Source organism: Bactrocera oleae, chromosome 2 (genome assembly GCF_042242935.1).
Source record: "Bactrocera oleae isolate idBacOlea1 chromosome 2, idBacOlea1, whole genome shotgun sequence".
Taxonomy (NCBI): domain Eukaryota; kingdom Metazoa; phylum Arthropoda; class Insecta; order Diptera; family Tephritidae; genus Bactrocera; species Bactrocera oleae.
Genome location: NC_091536.1, coordinates 42,272,493 through 42,292,677, shown reverse-complemented (window position 1 = coordinate 42,292,677; position 20,185 = coordinate 42,272,493). Strand labels below are relative to the sequence as shown.

Below are 20,185 nucleotides of genomic sequence, written 5' to 3'. Positions count from 1 at the left end.
ATTGTATTTTGAATCCAGGATCAAGTGGAGTAGACGCCCCGCGACACTGCTCCATGCCATACTGCTTTAACAAATTTTGAACGTATTGAGAGTGACCAACCGATATAGGACCTATGCTGCCAACACGCTCAATTTCCATTCCAAGAAAATGTTGAACTCTTCCTTTATCTACAATATTGAAGCTCTCAGCAATTTTCTTCTTTATCGCCAATAGGTCTGTCTCGCTTGAACATGCTACGACAATATCGTCAACGTAAACAGCAATGAAGTTTTATTTTTTATCAACATTCTTCTTATAAAGGCATGGTTCATTCTGACACTGCTTAAAACCACTCTCTGCCAGACTGCTTTAAACCATATATTGCTTTCTTCAATTGTAGTACGCTATTGGGATATTTTGAGTTGATGAACCCTTCTGGTTGTTCCATATACACTTCATCGTCTAGCTCGCTGTTGAGATACGCCGTTGATACATCCAGTTGATGCATATGTAGCTCCTTTTCAGCTGCCAATGCGAACAATATTCGTATAGTAGCATAACGCACAACAGGTGAAAATGTTTCTTTGTAGTCAACGCCATACTGCTGGCTACATCCCTTAGCAACTAACCTCGCTTTGTATCGCTCAATGCTTCCATTTTGATCTCTTTTCTCATTAAAACCCCATTTACAACCAATTTTTCGTTTTCCTATTGGCAAATCAGCTAATACCAGAGAATGTTAATGAATAGAGAAGGAGCAAATGTTAAAAGAAATCTTTTTGAGTACTAATTTGTAGTTCCAGATGAGGGAACATCGAAAAGTATAACTTCGAAAAAGAAAAATACACCACACAATGTGCGAAATGCTATAAATAGACACAACCAGAGAATGTTAATGAATAGAGAAGGAGCAAATGTTAACTGAAATCTTTTTGAGTACTAATTTGTAATTCCACATGAGGGAACATCGAAAAATATAACTTCGAAAAAGAAAAATACACCACACAATATGCCAAATGCTATAAATAGACACAACGAATATTCCTATATGAAAAATCGTTGCGCATACCTATTTAGCTTTATGTTTTCAATTTCTATGATATGACAAACTTATAATTATGAAAAGCCTTTCTGAATTAAAAATCTGTATTATCGGTAAAAACCCCAGAAAAAATAAACATTTAATAGGCTAGTTTTTCAACTTATGTATGTGCGTTGAGTGAGTAATTGCTTATTGAACAAAAGATAACAATAAAACAGTGGCTAAGCGGCCGCGTTTCCACTTTTGTGGTGGCTTAGGTCGTAGGCGTGAAGGAGTTAAGCTCATTCCGAATACGAGCATATAAGTTCGAATCTAAAACTGATGTAAATTAAATTTTATTTAATTTTTTTATGTTATTAATTGGAGTCTAAGCATATCATAATTCAATTTCTTTAATAGCATATTTTACTTCCTGATATAATTAAAATATATCAGGAAAATATGTTCATATGTTTAGGTTTATTGAATATTTCCTTATTATGCGTATTTACACAAATGTGATAATCACACATACATTCTTAAATACACGTACGCTGATGCTTGCTTCTTCTTGCCCCGCACAAGCACTGACTTTTGTCTACGCTTTTTGCTTTTTGCGAGTTGAACGATCGCAGGCAAAGAGGGATTGGGGCGCACTGCCACATAATTATTTCAGATATATATTTTATTTATCGAATTTAGTTTAAAACGATTATAGGTATGAATTTATGTGTATTTATATATGTATATAATATATATTATATTACGAAAATAATTCATAAATGCATCAGTATTTTTCAATACTAATTAAGCAACACAATAATATACTAAGAGCAGAGAATGTTGATGAATAGAGAAGGAGCAAATGTTAGCAGTACTAAAATGTTAATTGCTAAGAAGGAACATCGAAAACGCGCAAGTTCGAAAATAAAATTTCACCACAACTATCAGCGTACGAAACGAACTACACCACTCTATAAGCAAAATGTATATACATACATATGCACAGATGTTCATTGGTATGCGCATAAACAAAAATTGAAATAATAAAAACGAAAGTAATTGACCTCCGACAAGAAAATATAAATAATGAGGGAAATAATACTAAAATAGAATTCAAATATCATTTAATAAAAAAGAGTTATAAAAATAAAAAATAGTATAATATATAAAAATATGATAGGATTTGAACTTAGGCAAAACATTTCATTGCAATAAGGAAGTGTGCTATACAAGCAGCACCACAGATAATATTAGAACATATTTGTCTAATCTGTGAACTCAAACAGCTATTGTTGTTTACTTGCTTCAATGTTTATATGTCTATATGTGAATATTCTTGAAATTGCCTTCCTTCATTCGCATGTCCAAATATATTTGCATATATGTACACATATGTACATATGTATGTCCCTCAATATGTCTTTCGCAAAAAATCAAACACTCGCGCAAGTGACAAAAAAAACGTAGACGCACCATCATCGGCCAATAATATTCAAGCGAACTCGCGGCTTATTTTCTAAGTATTTCATATTACAACGACAACAAATTCATTCATAAGGAACGTGCGTCTGCTTCAAAGCAAAGTGCGCTCGTTCATAACTCTGCGCCGCGCTATTTTTTCTGTGCGCCTGGTAAGCCACATTTGGTTTTCATATAGAATTCCTACGCATATGCGAAATTTTAAATAAATGAATGAATGAAATTGAATTTGAAGTATTCAGTAAAATTGAAGAAGTTTCAATTTAACAACTGATCCTACCATTCCCCTCGCATTTGTATTTTGCCCACAAGCTGCCTCCTCACGACGATGCTATAAATCAGAAATTGAAGAATTTGTCTGATGGCCCCTTCAGAAAGGAGAATTGGCAACATGACCTATTAGCGAGTTTAAATAATATTTATATTTTTGCATATTATGCACTATATATGGCATTAAATTATAATATTTATATAAAATTGACATTCATATGAAATCATTAACTACTTCTATATATTCTAAGCACAGTCCATATAGTACTTTTATATGTTTACTTATTATCATTGTTTCATAGTTTTTCGATTTAGCCCATTTTATCTAAATACGACGCTATGAAAATGCAGCCCAATTGGTAATCGCAATATTTCAAAAGAGCATAAGTCAACTTTCAATAGCAAACCACTGCAAAAAGGACAAACGAGACAACATAGCCGATCGACATTGTCGCAAAATTGTCGATTGAAACAAATTTTGTCAACTCCGCGACGATGCGCAAAATATGGCGTCAATATTTATGCGAGCTCGTTTGTATGTATGTATATAAATATGTATGTTTGTCGGCAAAGTCGTCATTTGGTTTTTTTCAACAACACAATGTCCGCGCGAACTCGCCGTTATTTCGTTGGCCATGCACATAGGCGTGTCAAGTGAGGGCTCATAATATATTGATATGTTGCTTAATTTGTATTGAAAAATACTGATCCATTTATGAATTATTTTCGTAATATAATATATATTATATATATATATATATATATATATATATATATACCAATAAATTCATACCTATAATCGTTTTTCGTTTAAATTCGGTAAATAAAATATATATCTGATATAATTATGTGGCAGTGCGCCCCTGACCCCTTCTTGCTTATGTACGTTCAACTTGTTTCTCGCAAAAAGCAAAAAGTGTAGACAAAAGTCATTGCTTGTGCGGAGCAAGAAGAAGCAAGCTTCAGCGTACGTGTATTTAAGAATGTATGTGTGATTATCACATTTGTGTAAATACGCATAATAAGGAAATATTCAATAAACCTAAACATATGAACATATTATATTTTCCTGATATATTTTAATTATCTCAGGAAGTAAAATATGCTATTAAAGAAATTGAATTATGATATGCTTAGACTCCAATTAATAAAATAAAAAAATTAAATTAAATTCGTTTTAGGATTCGTACGTATAGGCTCGTATTCGGATTGTGCTTAACCCCTTCCCGCTTACGACCTCAGCCACCACAAAAGTGGAAATGTGGCCGCTTAGCCACCGTTTTATTGTTATCCTTTGTTTAATAAGCAATTGCTCACATAACGCACATACATAAGTTGGAAAAATAGCCTATTAAATGTTTATTTTATTATGAATTCTGGTGTTTTTACCGGTAATACAGATTTTTAATTCAGAAGGCTTTTCATAATTATAAATTTGTCATATCATAGAAATTGAAAACATAAATCTAAATAGGTATGCGCAACGATTTTTCATATAGGAATATTCGTTGTGTCTATTTATAGCATTTCGCATATTGTGTGGTGTATTTTTCTTTTTCGAAGTTATACTTTTCGATGCTCCCTCTTGTGGAATTGCAAATTAGTACTCAAAAAGTTTTCATTCTCTGCTAATACCCATGTTTGATTTCTAATAAGAGAATCGTACTCTTTGTTCATCGCCTCTCGCCAGCATTTACAATTTTTGCTTGACATTGCTTCTTTTACAGTGCTCGGTATCTTACCATCGCTATTTGCTATGTTTACCATGTGGAACTGTTTTTTTAGGACGGCCAGGTTTGCCAGTACGAAGAATTTTCGGCCTACCCCTTCCTCGTTTTCCGTTTACACTGCTTTCGCTTGTGCTATCATATGTGTTCTCGCTATCGTTCGGTACTTCAGTTTCTTCGGCTGTTTCACTTTCTGCTTCTTCTGAAGCTGTTTCATATTTGTCCTCCTCAAGATGCACTTCTGCTCCCTCTTCGACATTTGAACTTTCTTGCTCACTTCGCGACTTGTTTGATAATGTATCTATTTCGACAGATACTCGTTCTGTTTCTTTTTCTCGAATGCTGCCTGTTGAAGATTCATCAAAGATGACATCTCGCTTCTCAACTATTCGTCTCTCACTGCTATCGTAAAAACGATAAGCTTTTGCTGTCAAAGAGTAACCAACAAACGTATACTCTTTACCCTTCTCACGAAATTATGTGCTGACTTTTATCTAGACCAACTGCTTTTGAACCAAATATTCTCAAATGACGTACATTTGGCTTATAACCCGTCCAAACCTCGTATGGTATTTTATCACCAAGTTGTCTAGTAACTGAACGATTACGAATGTAGACCGCAGTTGCAACAGCTTCAGCCCATAACGACTCACAAAGTCCAGCTTGCACAAGCATACTGCGAGCCATCTCTACGATCGTACGATTTGCACGTTCTGCTACTCCGTTCTGTTGAGGAGTATAGGGAACTGTCAATTGCCTTCGTATACCGCTTGCGTTAAGAAAACCATCGAATTCATGGTTGACATACTCAGTGAAATTATCACTTCTCAGTACCTTAATTCGTTTCTCTGTTTGACATTCTACCAGACTTTTAAATATTTTGAATTTTTCTAGTACCTCATTTTTATGTTTCAAAAAATAAACAAACATGCGTTTGGATTTGTCATCTATGAAAGTTGCACAATAACGTGCACCACCCAGAGACATGTGGGCATAGGCCCACATACATCAGAGTGAATTATGTCTAACAAACTTACAAAACTATGCTCACTACTTTTTGGAAATGGCTTTGCACTTATTTTTGTTTTCATATAAACGTCACAGTTAATGTTTTGTGGTACACTTTTTAAATCTAACCCATTCACCATATTCTTATTGGATAGTTCTCTTAGGCTTGAAAAATTTATGCTATAAACACAATACGGGCGACGGCGAATATTCGCCGTACTCGGCGATGCCGTCGGTGATTCGAACACACGATTGTATACGAAGATTAACACAATACGCGACGGCGGCGAATTTCGCCCACCATGACGATTTTTGATTCAGAGCTATTTCTAAATTTATCGCCGACCGCGGCGGCAAAAACGGCATTGCCATATCAAAGAAAGTTTATTTTCAGTAAAATCTTTAGAACTTTCAAAACAAATGCAAGAAAATGTCTGCGCTCACTCATTACTTGTATATGTACATATTTCTTATGAATTGTTTTTTTGTTACACTATAGTGCAATTGTTATTTTTAAATAAGAACGCTTTTTGTTATTTTATATGAATTTTATGGAATGAAAAAGAAATTTAATAAAAAATTAATAAAATTTCAGAAAATACTGGCTTAATTATTAAATAAATACTCCGCCAATTCGTCTCTCGATGCAAACGCTTCCGCCGTTGAACGGTTGGCTTGCGAAATTCGAAAAGTTGGACTTTGCGAAGTTGTTTGCCTCCAAATTCCAGGAACGAAAGCACCATTTTCCGAATGGTCCACCAACTCTTCAGTAAAATATCCCGAGCTCCTGTCTACCATGAGATAATTATGTAGCACAACTGTTGCTAACACTATTTTGTCAATATTTTTTGGTGCTGCATGTATATTGCTATGTAATATTCTCCACCTATTCGCTAATATACCAAACGCATTTTCGATGTAAACTCTGGCGGAAGATAGCTTGTTGCTTCAGAGGCGACAAGTTGCGGCCAGGATATGGACGCATAAGGTTTTCCTTAAGTGGAAAAGCATTGTCTTCCCCAAAGAAATACTGGAAGTCTTAATTTGTACCTAAATATGGAAAGTATTTGTAATCATAAAAAATTAAGTTATTTCCAAAATTCAGATTATTTAATTACCCGGAAGGTGATCGAGAGGAGGCAATACGATGTTTCTTCTTAATATCATTTTCCCAAAAGCACTTTTGGCGAAAATTCCACCATCGCTTTGACTTTCTACTGCCCCAACATCAACAAAAGTAAATGTATAGTCGGAGTCACAAGCTGCCATTAGAACAATGCTGAATGTTTTTTTATAATTATAAAAAAGTGAACCACTACGTCTCGGGCAAACTATGTTAATATGTTTGCCATCAATAGCACCTAGGCAGTGCGGCATTCTGGTTTTTATATAAAATCTACGAATAAAAAAATTCATTTATGGAATCAATTTTTATTATTTATCAAAAATGTAAAGCCCACCTTTCAGAAATGTTTCTCTATTCGAATTGGTTTGGTTGAGCAACATAAACTGTGTGTAATTCATTCCAATTTGCATCGCAGGTTTCGTAAATAATTTTCCTCACCGTTGAAAGTCTAATTTTGTGAGACCATGCCAGAAATTTAAGACAGCATCCTTGAGATAAGTACCTAAATATAACTGCCTGTTATTTACAATGCTAATATAAATTATAAATATTAATTACATCAATGTAATTCCCAAACGTGTTTCTTCATTTATCGGTTCTCTTCTCGAACACCGATGGAGCTTGTCTTTTAACAAACAAAGAAGAGCATTAAATTTGTGAACACTCATCCTTGTTGCTTGGAAAAAGTGCTCTTTATCCATTGATTTCAGCGGTTTAAAACAAGTATCAGGAAACCCTAATTCCTTTCTTGTTAAATTCACGGGTCGTATCCACCATCTTCTTCCTGAACGCGATTTAAAATCTATGTATATTTTACACATTTTACATTATATTTAACATTTTTAAAATTTGAATTAAACGAAAAATACGCGGATTCATATTTTTTTAAACTCACAAGCACTAACAGTTGACAAGCACTGACAGTTGCAACGAAAATCGTCCGTATTGTGTTTTACACGGCGGCAACACTCGAGTACGAAGAATATTCGCCGTCGCTCGTATTGTGTTTATAGCATTAAGTGTCCATAGCGTTTATGCCAAATCATAACCTTCTCTTCTGCTGCACTTAAACACGAATGCACACTACTCTTGCAGTCAAAAATCACCACTATCAATGCACCACGAAGATCTTCGGAAACATGATACGTCTGTTGCTGCTAACACTGCGAATGAACACTGGTCATTAGAACCAATGTTTTTGTCCTTTTTCAGCGCTTTACATTTAGATGCCATATGCCCACGCTTGCCACAGTTAAAACACTTTCCACTGAACTGTTTCTTCGAAGTATTGTTTTCCCCTTTGGAATTTGCGAGAAAAGCTGACCACTCCGACGCCTTCCTCCTCCTTTTGAGATTGCCTGTCGAACTCTTCCAACAGCTTCACCTTTATTATTTCTAACGTTTGAAATGAATCACGCGTCTCCATCGAAATCACGAAATTCTCGAAATTTCTCGACAAACTGGATAACAAAATGATAACCAGCATTTCATCACTTAACTTGATATCTAGCTCTGCCAACTTATCTAAACCGTTAACAAACTCCTGTATATGTTGAACCATTGACACACCTTCAGCCATACTGAGGCTGAGCAGCCGTTTGTATAAGCTTACTTTTTGTATTGGACCACTGGGCTTATACACATTTTTTAGTTTTTTCCATGCTTCTAAAGCACTGGTACAGTTCTTTACATACCCCAATTGTGATGGTTTTACACTTAACATAATTGTTGCCAAAGCCTTCTCGTTTTCGACTTTCCACTTGGCCAACAACAACGCATCCTCTGGCTTAGCAAGATCACCACTAACCACTGCCCAAATGTCTGCGTGTACTAGAACACATTGCATGTGTATGCACGTATCATAGTTGGTATCATCCAACTTTTCTATTTGGTACAGCGAACTCATATTGTATTTTAAAGTGACAAACACTTTATGCGACACACGCGAAATCGAATCGTACAGTTTATATTTATTCCAACATAGGCCATGGGCCCATAACCTGTTGAATATGCTTACTTTGCACAGTTAGCCGGAATAAATAAAAGTCCCGAGTTCGATCACTTCAACAGTTTTTAATAAACTAAAAACATGAATTACTGATTTTTGTTACAAAATTCAAAGATGTACGTAACTGAAAAATGTTGTTGTTGTAAAGGGGAATAATCATATGATACGTGCTATCCGTGGTTGCCAGATTTTCAACACAAAAAAATGAACAAACAGAGAAAAAAAAGAACCGGTGTATTTAGTGAAAAAAAAAACAAAAAACAAAAAAACAGGTGCAATGACAAAGTAAAAAAAAAATAGAAAAAACCAAAACGGTGCAGTGACAGTTATTGGAAAAAAGTGAAATATAAAGAAAAATATATATATATATATGTTATATGTGTACATAAGGAAAATATATGTACATATTTATATACATATATACATACATATGAAAAAGTGAGGTTGAGAGTTGAGTGATCGAACATATATTCGAACACATACACATACATATATATATAACATAAAAAAGGGAAAGTGTCAAAACATATTAAATGTGCCAAAACACAAACACAAAAACAAACGGGCGCGAAACCAAAAAAAAATCTAAGTGCGGCGCGAAACCCAAAAATATACAAAAAAAGATTAATGAAAAACGGGCGTGAGACTAAAAACAAAATATATATAGCAGCCAAAACACAGGAAGAGAGCTGCACAACAGGCATCAGAACAGCTAGCGTTAAGGAAGTTGGGAAAGAAGGGAAAACTAAAAAACCTTCAAAAATAAAACTACACATACATTCTCCCTAAAAACCCCTTGAGGCGAGACAAACGATCGTTTTCATTTTTTTTATTAACTATATATATATAAAAATATATATGTATATTTTTTACTGATGTATATTGTTAAAACTAGGAAAGACCGGTTTAACAGGTTGAAAAAACGGGTACAGGAAACGTTAACGGAAAATATAACAAAAAAAACGTAATTAAAAATTTGAATACTATATACTTATATTCTTCCTAACGTTAAAAGAAAATTCCAAAAAATAGATATAAAAAAAATCGGGTGAATATACTTATATACATATATGCTTATATAAACTTATATTTACATAAATACATATGTATATATATATATTATATTAGCAAATTATTACTTGCCTTGACAACTGCGCTTACATTTGTGTATATATGTATGTATATACACACAACAAACAAACAAAAAAAAAAACCTCAAGCATTTACTTGCAAAGAATTTCCGGCAGTACCCCTTATGCTTAATAAAGCGATAAGCAGGACTGCATAATAAAAAGTAAGCTAAGGCACAATAACAACTAAAGCTAGAATCTACAGCAAAAAGACAAAAATACAAACATACATTCAATTCATATACATTCAGTCGGCAAACGTTATGCAAATTGCATTTACCGATATATCTTACAAATAAACATTCATTTATATATTTACATACCTACCTACATCCGAATATATTAACATAAGCGCAGTCGGTAAAATACCTGAGTATTATAACTTTTTTTTTACACTCTTCTCTCACGACGAAAATATCACGCGTTCACATTCATACGTATACATATACCCCATATACAGTCGGTACAATTACATATTTTTATTTCATTTAATCATTTCAAAATCAGTTATTTTGAAACTAATTAAACGGTGCTGTTAAATTATAACAACAAATTAATAACTTATTCTAAGAAAAAAAAATCTAAAAGAAAGATAAAAACAAATCCCGCGATTTAATATAAAAATTAATCAAATATTCATACTTACATATCTCTTCAAAGTCCATTTTGGCATATACAAGGTACAATTCAAAAGTTCCAGGACTTTTTAAACAACGCGGCTTCTAGTGGCGCCATCTGTCTGAAATTCTTATCCCTCAATTGTGTATTCTTCAGTGTTGTCATATAAAATTATATAACAGCTGACTTGTATAACAGCTGAGATATCGCGCTACATGTGACATTGCATTTGTAGTGTCGGTCGGAAAATGAGCATCGAACAAAGAGCCAACATTAAGTTTTGTTTTAAACTTGGTAAAACTTTTACCAAAACTCATAAAATGATGAAACAAGTTTATGGCGATGATTGTCTATCCTGTAGCGGTATTCACGAGTGGTTTAAACGTTTTCAAGAGGGACGGGAGGACTTGGAAGACGACGAACGTTCGGGCTAGCCAAAAGATGTTGTGAACGAAAAAATCGCGGAAATTGTGTGTGAATTCATTAAAGAAGAGCCGAAACCATCGCTTAAATATATGGAATCGGAATTATCAATATCCGCAGCGTCGATTTATCGTAGTTTGACAGAAAATTTGGGCCTCAGAAAGGTTTGTGCTCGATTTGTCCCGCACACTTTGAAACAACACGAAAAAGACCTCAGAATCAGACAGATTTTTTGACCAAAAATCGCATTCATATCATCAACCGTTCACCCTATTCGCCTGATATGGCACCGTGCGATTTTTATTTGTTCGGGAAACTACATTTGGCCATGAAAGGAAACTGCTATGCTGATGTTGATGCCACCCAAAAGGCGACGACCGCCATCCTCAACGCTATACCGACAAATGACCAAAAAAAGTCATTCGATAACCTTCTTGAACGTGCAAAACGTTGTATTCAGGCGGAAGGAGGCTATTTTGAAGGCGACCAATAAATTTTTCAAAAAAAAACAAATAATATTCGTTTTTTAACAAACAACAAACAAAAGGATTGCGCATGAACATTTTAGCACAAATAATTAAGGACATAAAATCGATAAATAAATAAAAGTTCGATTGTTAATAAATTAAAAAAACTAAATACGACCGGTAACTATATAAACTGAATAAACGTTTTAAGAAACTTCATTCGAATTAAAAACTCTTATTAACTCAAAAAAAACAAAAAAAAAAGAATTTGCGGTTATACACATATACGGAGTTTAAAATTAATTTTGTCGAAAAAAAACTCTATTTACTTAAAAGAGTTTCGTTCACACATTCATATATACGAGCATATAACTTGAATACCATCGATCGACAATGAGGAATTTTAAATTTATTTCATATTTTTTAACTGAGCTCAGATTCAAAAGAATCGAAAACAACACAGTCCTAAAAGTACCGAAAATGATTTTTGAAGAAAAGGATCCATGTACACCTGCAGAAGCTACACGCTCAAAGGAAGGTGCTACAAAACAAAAAAGGGTGAAAGATATTTCATACACCAAATTTATCTCTGAGAGTAACAGGACAATTCTGAATCGGTATTAGAAAGCAAAAAGAAAAATCTAGTAGAGCTGCCACAAATTCAATGTCAAGAGTCAAATTCATCTCAAGGTGCCCGCATGTGATACAGAAATCTTTCATGGTGGTTATGAACAATGGCCGTTCTTCCGGGACATGTTTACAGCCGTTTACATAAACCACCTAAAATTATCAAATGCACAAAAATTGTATCATCTCCGATACAAAACGAAAGGTCAAGCAGGCGTCATAGTCAAACAGTTCGCTCTAAAAGCAAGATACGAAAATGAAAGAATATTGGTCGATAAGCAAGTAACGATATTAATGAACTTGCCTAAAATTCAGAAGGAAACAAGTGATGAATTTATTAGACTACAATCCACTGTTTCTAATTGTTTGTCGGTTTTATCGACACAAATTATTCCCACAGACAGCTGGGACCATATTCTAGTAAATATATGCCCCGCAGCATTACCAGAAAAATCGTTACTTTTGTGGGAGCAATCGCTCTCATCTCGAAAAAAATGCCCAACATGGTAGCAAATGTAAGAATTTCTAACTACACAATATGAAATAGTAGGAAGGGTAGACAAAAAACTAGTTAGGACTAAAAACGCTCAAAACGACTTCAATAGCTTCCAAACCAGTAGCAACAACAATTTAAACAGTAGCTTTTTCAAAAATCAATCGTTCACATCCGAACAGTATAAACAAACGTAATGTGAACTGTTTACAGGAGGGCATAAGCTCAAATCTTGCGAGAAATTCAAAAAATTAAATATTGTCGATAGCAACAATTTTGTGAGAATAAAAAATTTTTGCACAAACTGCTTGTCACGTTCGCATACTCGAAAAGAGTGTGAAAGCAAATTTAATTGCGTATATTGCCATAAAAGACATCATTCAATGCTGCATTACAACACATTTTCCAGCTCACCCCCAAAAAGCGCAAATATAAAAAGAGCCACGGGTTTAGTTGCAACAGCATATCCCGAAGTGCGAAATCCCGATAATTGCCAAGAAGCACTATGCTGCTCAAAGGCATTAAAACCCAAAACGCTACACAGCGAAAATCAAAGTAGAGTACTACTACCAACAGCAGTCGTCTCCATCGAACACCGAGGAGAACTGTTTAAGCTTAGGGCCTTAATAAACCAAGGATCATAACGATCATTTATAGCGTCTAGGGCACAAAATCGGTTACAACTTCCAAAAAAACTAACCAAAATCACGGGAATGGGCGGAAGAGTAGTCCAAAACTGTCCCATCCCCCAAAGCGGATAAGCGCATTAAAGCAGAAGCTATTGTCTTACCGCAACTAATAAACATGCTTCCAAGCTATCACATAAATAGCAAGCATTGACAAAAGGTTTCACACCTAAAGCTAGCAGATCCCAACTGCAACACTCCCGCTCAAATAGACCTTCTATTAGGCAGCGATCTCATACCACAGATAATACTCGAAGGTATTGAGAAAATTTCAAAAACACTTCTGGCCCAAAATACTATTTTTGGTTGGATCCTAAGTGGACTAATTACGGAACCAGTTCCCACCATGACTCAAAACACAATTGAGAAAATTTGGCAGTTAGAAGAACTCCCCCCATTTTAATTACAACCCCAGAAGATCAGTGTTGTGAAGACTTTTACAAAGCCACAACTACTAGATCAGATAATGGTTGGTACGTCGTACGATTACCACTAAAACAACAATTTCCCAACACAATCGCCTTAGGTCACGCTCGCACCTCTGCAATACAGCAGTTTCAAAGGGTGGAAAAAACCCCTTAAAAAATTCGAGCTCAAACCAGAATATGATGGTGTGTTAGAAGAATACCTCCATTTAGACCACATGGAGAAAGTAAGTGAAAAAATCATAAATGGCAAATATTACTCATTTTACTTACCTCATCACGCAGTAGTAAAGCCAGTTAAAAAAAACAACAAAAGAAAGAGTGGTTTTCAATGCCTCAAGAACCACTAGCTCATGACATTTCGTAAATGATATTCTTTTTACGGGACCCACACTCCAACCAGATTTAATGCTCCTCATATTAAATTGGCGTATATTCAAATACGTATTCTATGGGGACGTTGAGAAAATGTATCGACAAATAGTCGTACATAAAGACGATCAAGATTTTCAGCGAATTATTTTCCGAAAATCTCCCAATAGTCCACTACGCGACTATAAACTAAAAACAGTTACATTTGGCGTAAACTGTGCTCCATATTTAGCCTTTCGAATACTCCACGAATTGGCAGAAAACACAAAGTCAGAATTTCCTCTGGCAACCGAAGTGTTAAAAACTCAAACGTATGTAAACGATATCCTGTCTGGAAGTCACACTCCTTCACAAGCATACGATTCACTAGCACAAGTGACACAAGCCCCCAAAACTGCAGGGTTTCCGTTAAAAAATATAACGCCGAACCACCCTAATATCTTAAATAATATACCAAAAGACAAATAAGGAAGGGCTAAGTTCGGATGTAACTGAACATTTAATACTCTCGCAAAATCAAATGGTATACTTTTTTAGATTTCTTTGTGGATCTTGCCGCCTGGTTCTATGTTGACCTATATTTTCGGTAAAAAGTCAGCTATAGGCACTGGGGTCCACATATTCAGTACCTAGGGACTTGAACAGCTTTGATTCGATTTAAGCAATTTTTGGTCACAAAGTGGCATACTCTAAACGTATTAGTCATGCAAAGTTTTACGCCGATATAATCATTGTTGCTTGATTTGCATATCCTAAGATAAGGGTTTTCACCTTAAAGTGGGCGGTGCCACGCCCACTGACTAATTTTGGAGGTGGTTCCTTTAAAGTCATCTCATACCATCCCAGAGATAAAATTAATGTCTCTGGCTTGTTTAGTGCTTGATTTATAGCGATTTTAGTAGTTTTTAACAGTACCGTTATATGAGTGGGCGGGGTTGTCATCCGATTTCACCCATTTTCACACCGTAGATAGAGATGCTAAAAACATTTGTTCCCAGTGAATTTTTTTATTATGGCTTCAGGGGTATAGGAGATATGCACATTAAACCTATTAGGGGCGGGACCACGCCCACTTGAAAAAAAAATTTTAAACTGCAGATGCCTCGCCCTAATGTGATCCTGTATACCAAATAAGATTCTTGTATCTTGTTGTGGAGCTTAGTTATGACAATTTATTTGTTTTTGATTAATGGCGTTTTGTGGGCGTGGCAGTTGTCCGATTACGCCCATCTGCAACACCAACCGGCTTACGGTATCAAGAAACATGTGTACCAAGTTTCATAAATTTATCTCAATTTTTACTCAAGTTACAGCTTGCACAGATGGACGGACGGACGGACAGACTGTCACTCGAATTTCAACTCGTCTCTTCATCCTGATCATTTATATACATATATAATATATAACACTATACAATACTGATACAAACAGCCGTTATATGAACAAAACTATTATACCTTGTAGCAAAAAGTTGCGAGAGTATAAAAACAAAAAAAAAACAAGTAAGTAATGGCTAAGTTCGGATGCAACCGAACATTTTATACCCTCGCATAGTCAAATGGTATACTCGTTTAAGATTTCTTTATGTATTTTAACAATTAGAGCAATCGTTCTTGTGTTTTACTGTATACGTTTATAATTTATTTTATATAGAATGAATTATAACTGCATTGATTATTTTATTATTGATATTTTATCGATATTATTATACATGTTTAGCTTAAGAATAATAAATATTAACACTTTAAAAATTATATTATTATATTAATTTGTATATAATATTTACAATATTAAACATAAATTTTTATATAGATTCTTATACATATATCCAAATTATATTTCTTTTCTCCTTATACTATTTAATTTCGTTCATATATTTATACAATAATGTCTTATATAATAACAAATTATACATATAATTTAAATTTTATTAATTAGATTATTTACATATTTTTCTTAAAATTGTCTTAAAAACTACTATCGAAATTGCTATACCATTTCTTAATATATATTTGAAAAAAAAAAAAAAATTAAGAACTATTGCAATAAATCTGAAAACTTTAGTTGGAAATGGAGACACAAATGCGGTCATGATAGCTGTGTATTGTCTCAAAAGTAATTGCATTAACATGGGAAGGATCCATGTTTGAAAGTGCCCAATAAATTTTTGTACCGGCAGGTGTAGTTGAATATTCTACACCACGCACAGAACTAAAGTTTTTTTCTTGGAGCAGATTTCCTATTGAATTCCCTGTAGACATTAAACAAATGTTGAAATCTCCAACAATTAGCACATTTTAATTGCATAACTCAGAAGTAAGGACTTCCTGAAGTTCTACAATTAAATGTCTGACAGAGAAAGCTGAATTTCTGTATAGAACCAGAATATTAATACTGAAACATTTAAACAAAACCGCTTCTAAAACTTTGCGGCCTGAATAAAATTTCCTTACAGCCTTTAGTTCTATAGAGCTAGCAATACTATGCTTTTCATATATAATAATGCCCCGTTTATTTCTGTTCTAACTCCAAGTTTCTACAAAACATAAAATATCTGAAGATAGCATCAAACAGTCGCTTTTTATATCATTAGTGTGAGCATGAAGAGTCTGAACATTGTGGAATAAAATTTGCTAATGTTCGGGAATTCATAAAACTGAAACTTGTTGTCAGAGCTTTATTTGTGTTCAATTCCCTCAGTTCCTTAAATAGGCATTCTGGGTTGAGTATGAACTACAACTTCATTATTTGTGGCACCCTGGCTTTTATGAATAGTTATCGTGATCGTGCTATCAAACCAACAGAAGGTTCCAAAGATTTAATCCACAGAATTGTTGGAAAAGAACAATGAAAATCAATATGCATAAGTTGTCCAGCTGCCCCATTAACCATGCCATCACACGTGTTTATATTCACTGTAATCATATATTTGGCGGATGTTTTTAGAGTCAATTCATAGGGCAGTCCCTGCGTTTCAGAAGTTTTGAAAGTTTTAACTTTTTCCAAAATATTCTCAAATTCATTTATACCAATTCCTTTAACTGAGTCTTTTGCAGTTGAAAGGTAAGCTTCTGTTGGGATTCGACTGAACTTAAGGGCATTGAAATTATTTGTCTCTTCATTGGACCAAAATAAATGTATGGCATCATCGGGAACTTCTTCGAAATTAACTACTCGAGTTTCAATGAGTGATATGTCCTCATTTGTCATAGTACCAGATGCCATATGGTTTAATGCAATAGCAAAACCCTGATAATCCCGTTGTCTCATTATTTCTGTTAATTTAAAGTATTTAACTCCCACAAAGGGGAACCAACTAAAGTGCTGTATACATCATTGGTATTAGGAGAGAATATCCACCTATCTTTACGTCTAACATGTGAGCGTTGCTTCAAATCACCAAACACTATGATCGGTATACCACCGAAGGGGCTGTCTGTTTTAAAAATTTGTTTTAATCTCGCACCAACAGACCTAAACATACGAGCAACTATCATCGATATTTCATCAAGTATGATTAATTTTAAATTGATAAGTCTGAAGTACAATGAATTAACTGAGTCATTGCTAAGTGGCCTCAACTCTCTATTTAACTGAATAACAGGTAAAGAGAATATTAAATGAAGGGTAATTCCACCTATCCCGAAGTCTGCTTTTCCCGTAGATGCGAGGTAAGAACTTTTAAGGATCTTGGATTGGATCCAGGTGTAGAATTAAAACGATGGTTAAGAGCTTGATATATTGCAGATATCAAACGACTCTTTCCTACACCTGCACCGCTGCCAATGAACTCATAAAATGGGCGATTTGTTTTTAGCTGGTGCGTCAAATGTGTCAAATAGGTTCTTTGCTTAGTATTTAGACTTTGAACTAAAGAAAATAATTTCTTAACTGGAATTAAAGCGGGTAGTTTAATAAGTCTAATATTGCAATCAGATTCAGTGCCATTTTTATTTGGGTTTATTTCTGTAAGTGACAACACTCTGAACTCATTTTCCACGATAGATAGTTCAATTTGAGCACCTTCCTCTAAGTCTATTTCATTATAAAGACTTTCTAGAACATTTTCAAGTTCTCTTTGCACACTATGTGTTATGCAAGTCTGCTCATTATCGTTTACAATGAGATCTTGCTGTTCATTCCGCCGTGGATAGTGAAGCATTACCATTTCGCGGAAATACTCAACTCTAGCCAAATCTGGGTTAAACCTTCTATACCGAATTATACAAGGTTTGGTTCGTTTCGTAACAAAACTGCTACCGTCTTTAAGAAGCATGACAACCCGCTTTCTGGTAAATTATCGTTTTTCCCCTCTTCTTCTTAATGATCACTGTCTTGTGCTCTTCTACTATATTTAACATAGTTATACATAGATGCTAAATCAGCTAAGCAAAGAGTTTCTAACTGATCGGATCTTTGAACTTAACGGTCTAAAATACCGGCTACGAATATGTCAGTCGAACCTGAAGCAAGGTTCTAAAGTTCCGCTCCAGGTTTCACCATTCGAACACGTTCCTCAGGTCGAGAGGTACTTATAAATATTTCTGCATTACTTGCTTCCGAAAGATAAAGCCCAATGCAGCAATATACTGCTTCTTGTGCAGATATTTCTGTGCCTTTTTAGAAAAATTTTGGGTTTTGTTAAACTTGATCTAAGGGCTAACAAATAGTCATCAAAAGACTACTACTACTACTATCAGACAGGAAATGTTGAAAATCTCTTAAATTAGAAATGTCTTCTGTAGTCATATTTGAATTTAAAAGGTTTTGAATTTTGACAAAATTTTCCTTGTGTCTTTCTGAATTTTGACTTGGTCTGTAAGAGGTAACAGTATTTTTTGTTGAAGGCATTGGTGGATATGGTATACCAAAACGACAAAACTGTTGTCCTCTTATTTCCCTAGTACAAGACCGTTTGTGGTTATGCTTTTGATAACCCAAATAATTTTCTAAGTGGCTAACCGAACCATCTGTACAAATATAATTGTCAATAAAACTAATGATATCAGGGAATGTCTGAGGATCTTGAAGGTTGATCCTGGGAGCATTATTAAGCCAATACATGCCATGTACATGCGGGGAACCTCTCTATTGAAACTCCACTCTCCAGTAGAAATTTGTGACAAAATGCTCTCCAAAAATGCCCAGCATTATCTTTAAAAAGCTTAAGAATTTGTCGATAGCGGTAGTCAAAATATCTAGCACAAGTAACGCCGTCTGACCGAATTAAGCGATATCTAGCTTGGGTTGTTAAACTGTTGGCTTCCTCTTCCCAAATATCTTTAGAATCAACAGTTTTAGAGAGGATGACCAAAAGCTCAACCCACTGAGATTCTGCAGCCGATAAAGTGATAAAGAAGGTTGGAAGCCCAAATTGGCGAATCATAGCGATTGCCTTTTTCTTCTCAGCTTCTCAGTGCGCAGGTGAGGATCTAACGCCTTTCAAAACCTTGTAACCATCATCGTGTTGAATCAAGTTTTGAACAAGGTTTTCGTTTAATAGATTTTGGGCCGTAACTCGGTTGCGACCTGAAAACTTTCTAAGGCAAATGGATGTACTATTCTTAATTTGTAGTAGTTCTAATTTTTTGTAATCATAGAACAACTTTGGAATGATACACGCTCTTCTGTCAAAACGGCGAATTTTAGAACGTATTATCTTGCTATACGTTTCAGAGCATGTACGCTTCTGCCCAACGTACATATATTGTTCCAAATGACAACTCTTCTGAATTACTATCTTGAATTATGTCAATTGGTCTTTGTCCTTCACCTGGCGCTAGAACTAAACGGTTATAGTCTGAGTTTTCTAGCGGAATATTGTCCAACAGAGTTTCTTGACCGCCTGGATTTAGCTCTGAAGGTAAAAGGCCCGTGGGAATATTATTACCTGAGGGATTATCATGAGAAGTTTGTGCCGCATGAAAAGATTGAACCAATCGGGAATCCTCTGCAGATGCAACAACCGGAACTTCCTCTTGGTCATTAAATTCTGAAATACAGTTTTCATTAATATGTATATTGTGCTCCCGATACAGAGGGGTTTTCACGAAGAATTGCAAAGCTTCCATAATATTTGCGGGGCGTATGGTATTGATTATGTAATCATGATTGTACTCCAAACACCTTGTTAAGTGAATTTGTATCACATGAGCCTCACCAAAGGACCTTGGTAAAGATGTTACAATATTGTTAACAGAAATTAGTATATTAACAACAGCACCTTTGAGCAAACTCTGACCTTGATATCCTAACGGACGGATTGTCATAAAAGGCAATATAGGCATTATGAGACGTTCTTCAATTGGGGTTAAATCTTTCA

At 34.8% G+C, this 20,185-nt stretch overlaps 1 protein-coding gene and 1 pseudogene across 10 annotated transcripts in view; both read right to left on the bottom strand.

The window, feature by feature from the left end:
• Bili (FERM domain-containing protein 8 Bili) overlaps positions 1–20,185 on the bottom strand; it is a 530,804-nt gene that overhangs the window by 370,690 nt on the left and 139,929 nt on the right. The window lies entirely within an intron of this gene.
• LOC138858884 (uncharacterized) lies at positions 6,095–7,452 on the bottom strand (annotated as a pseudogene).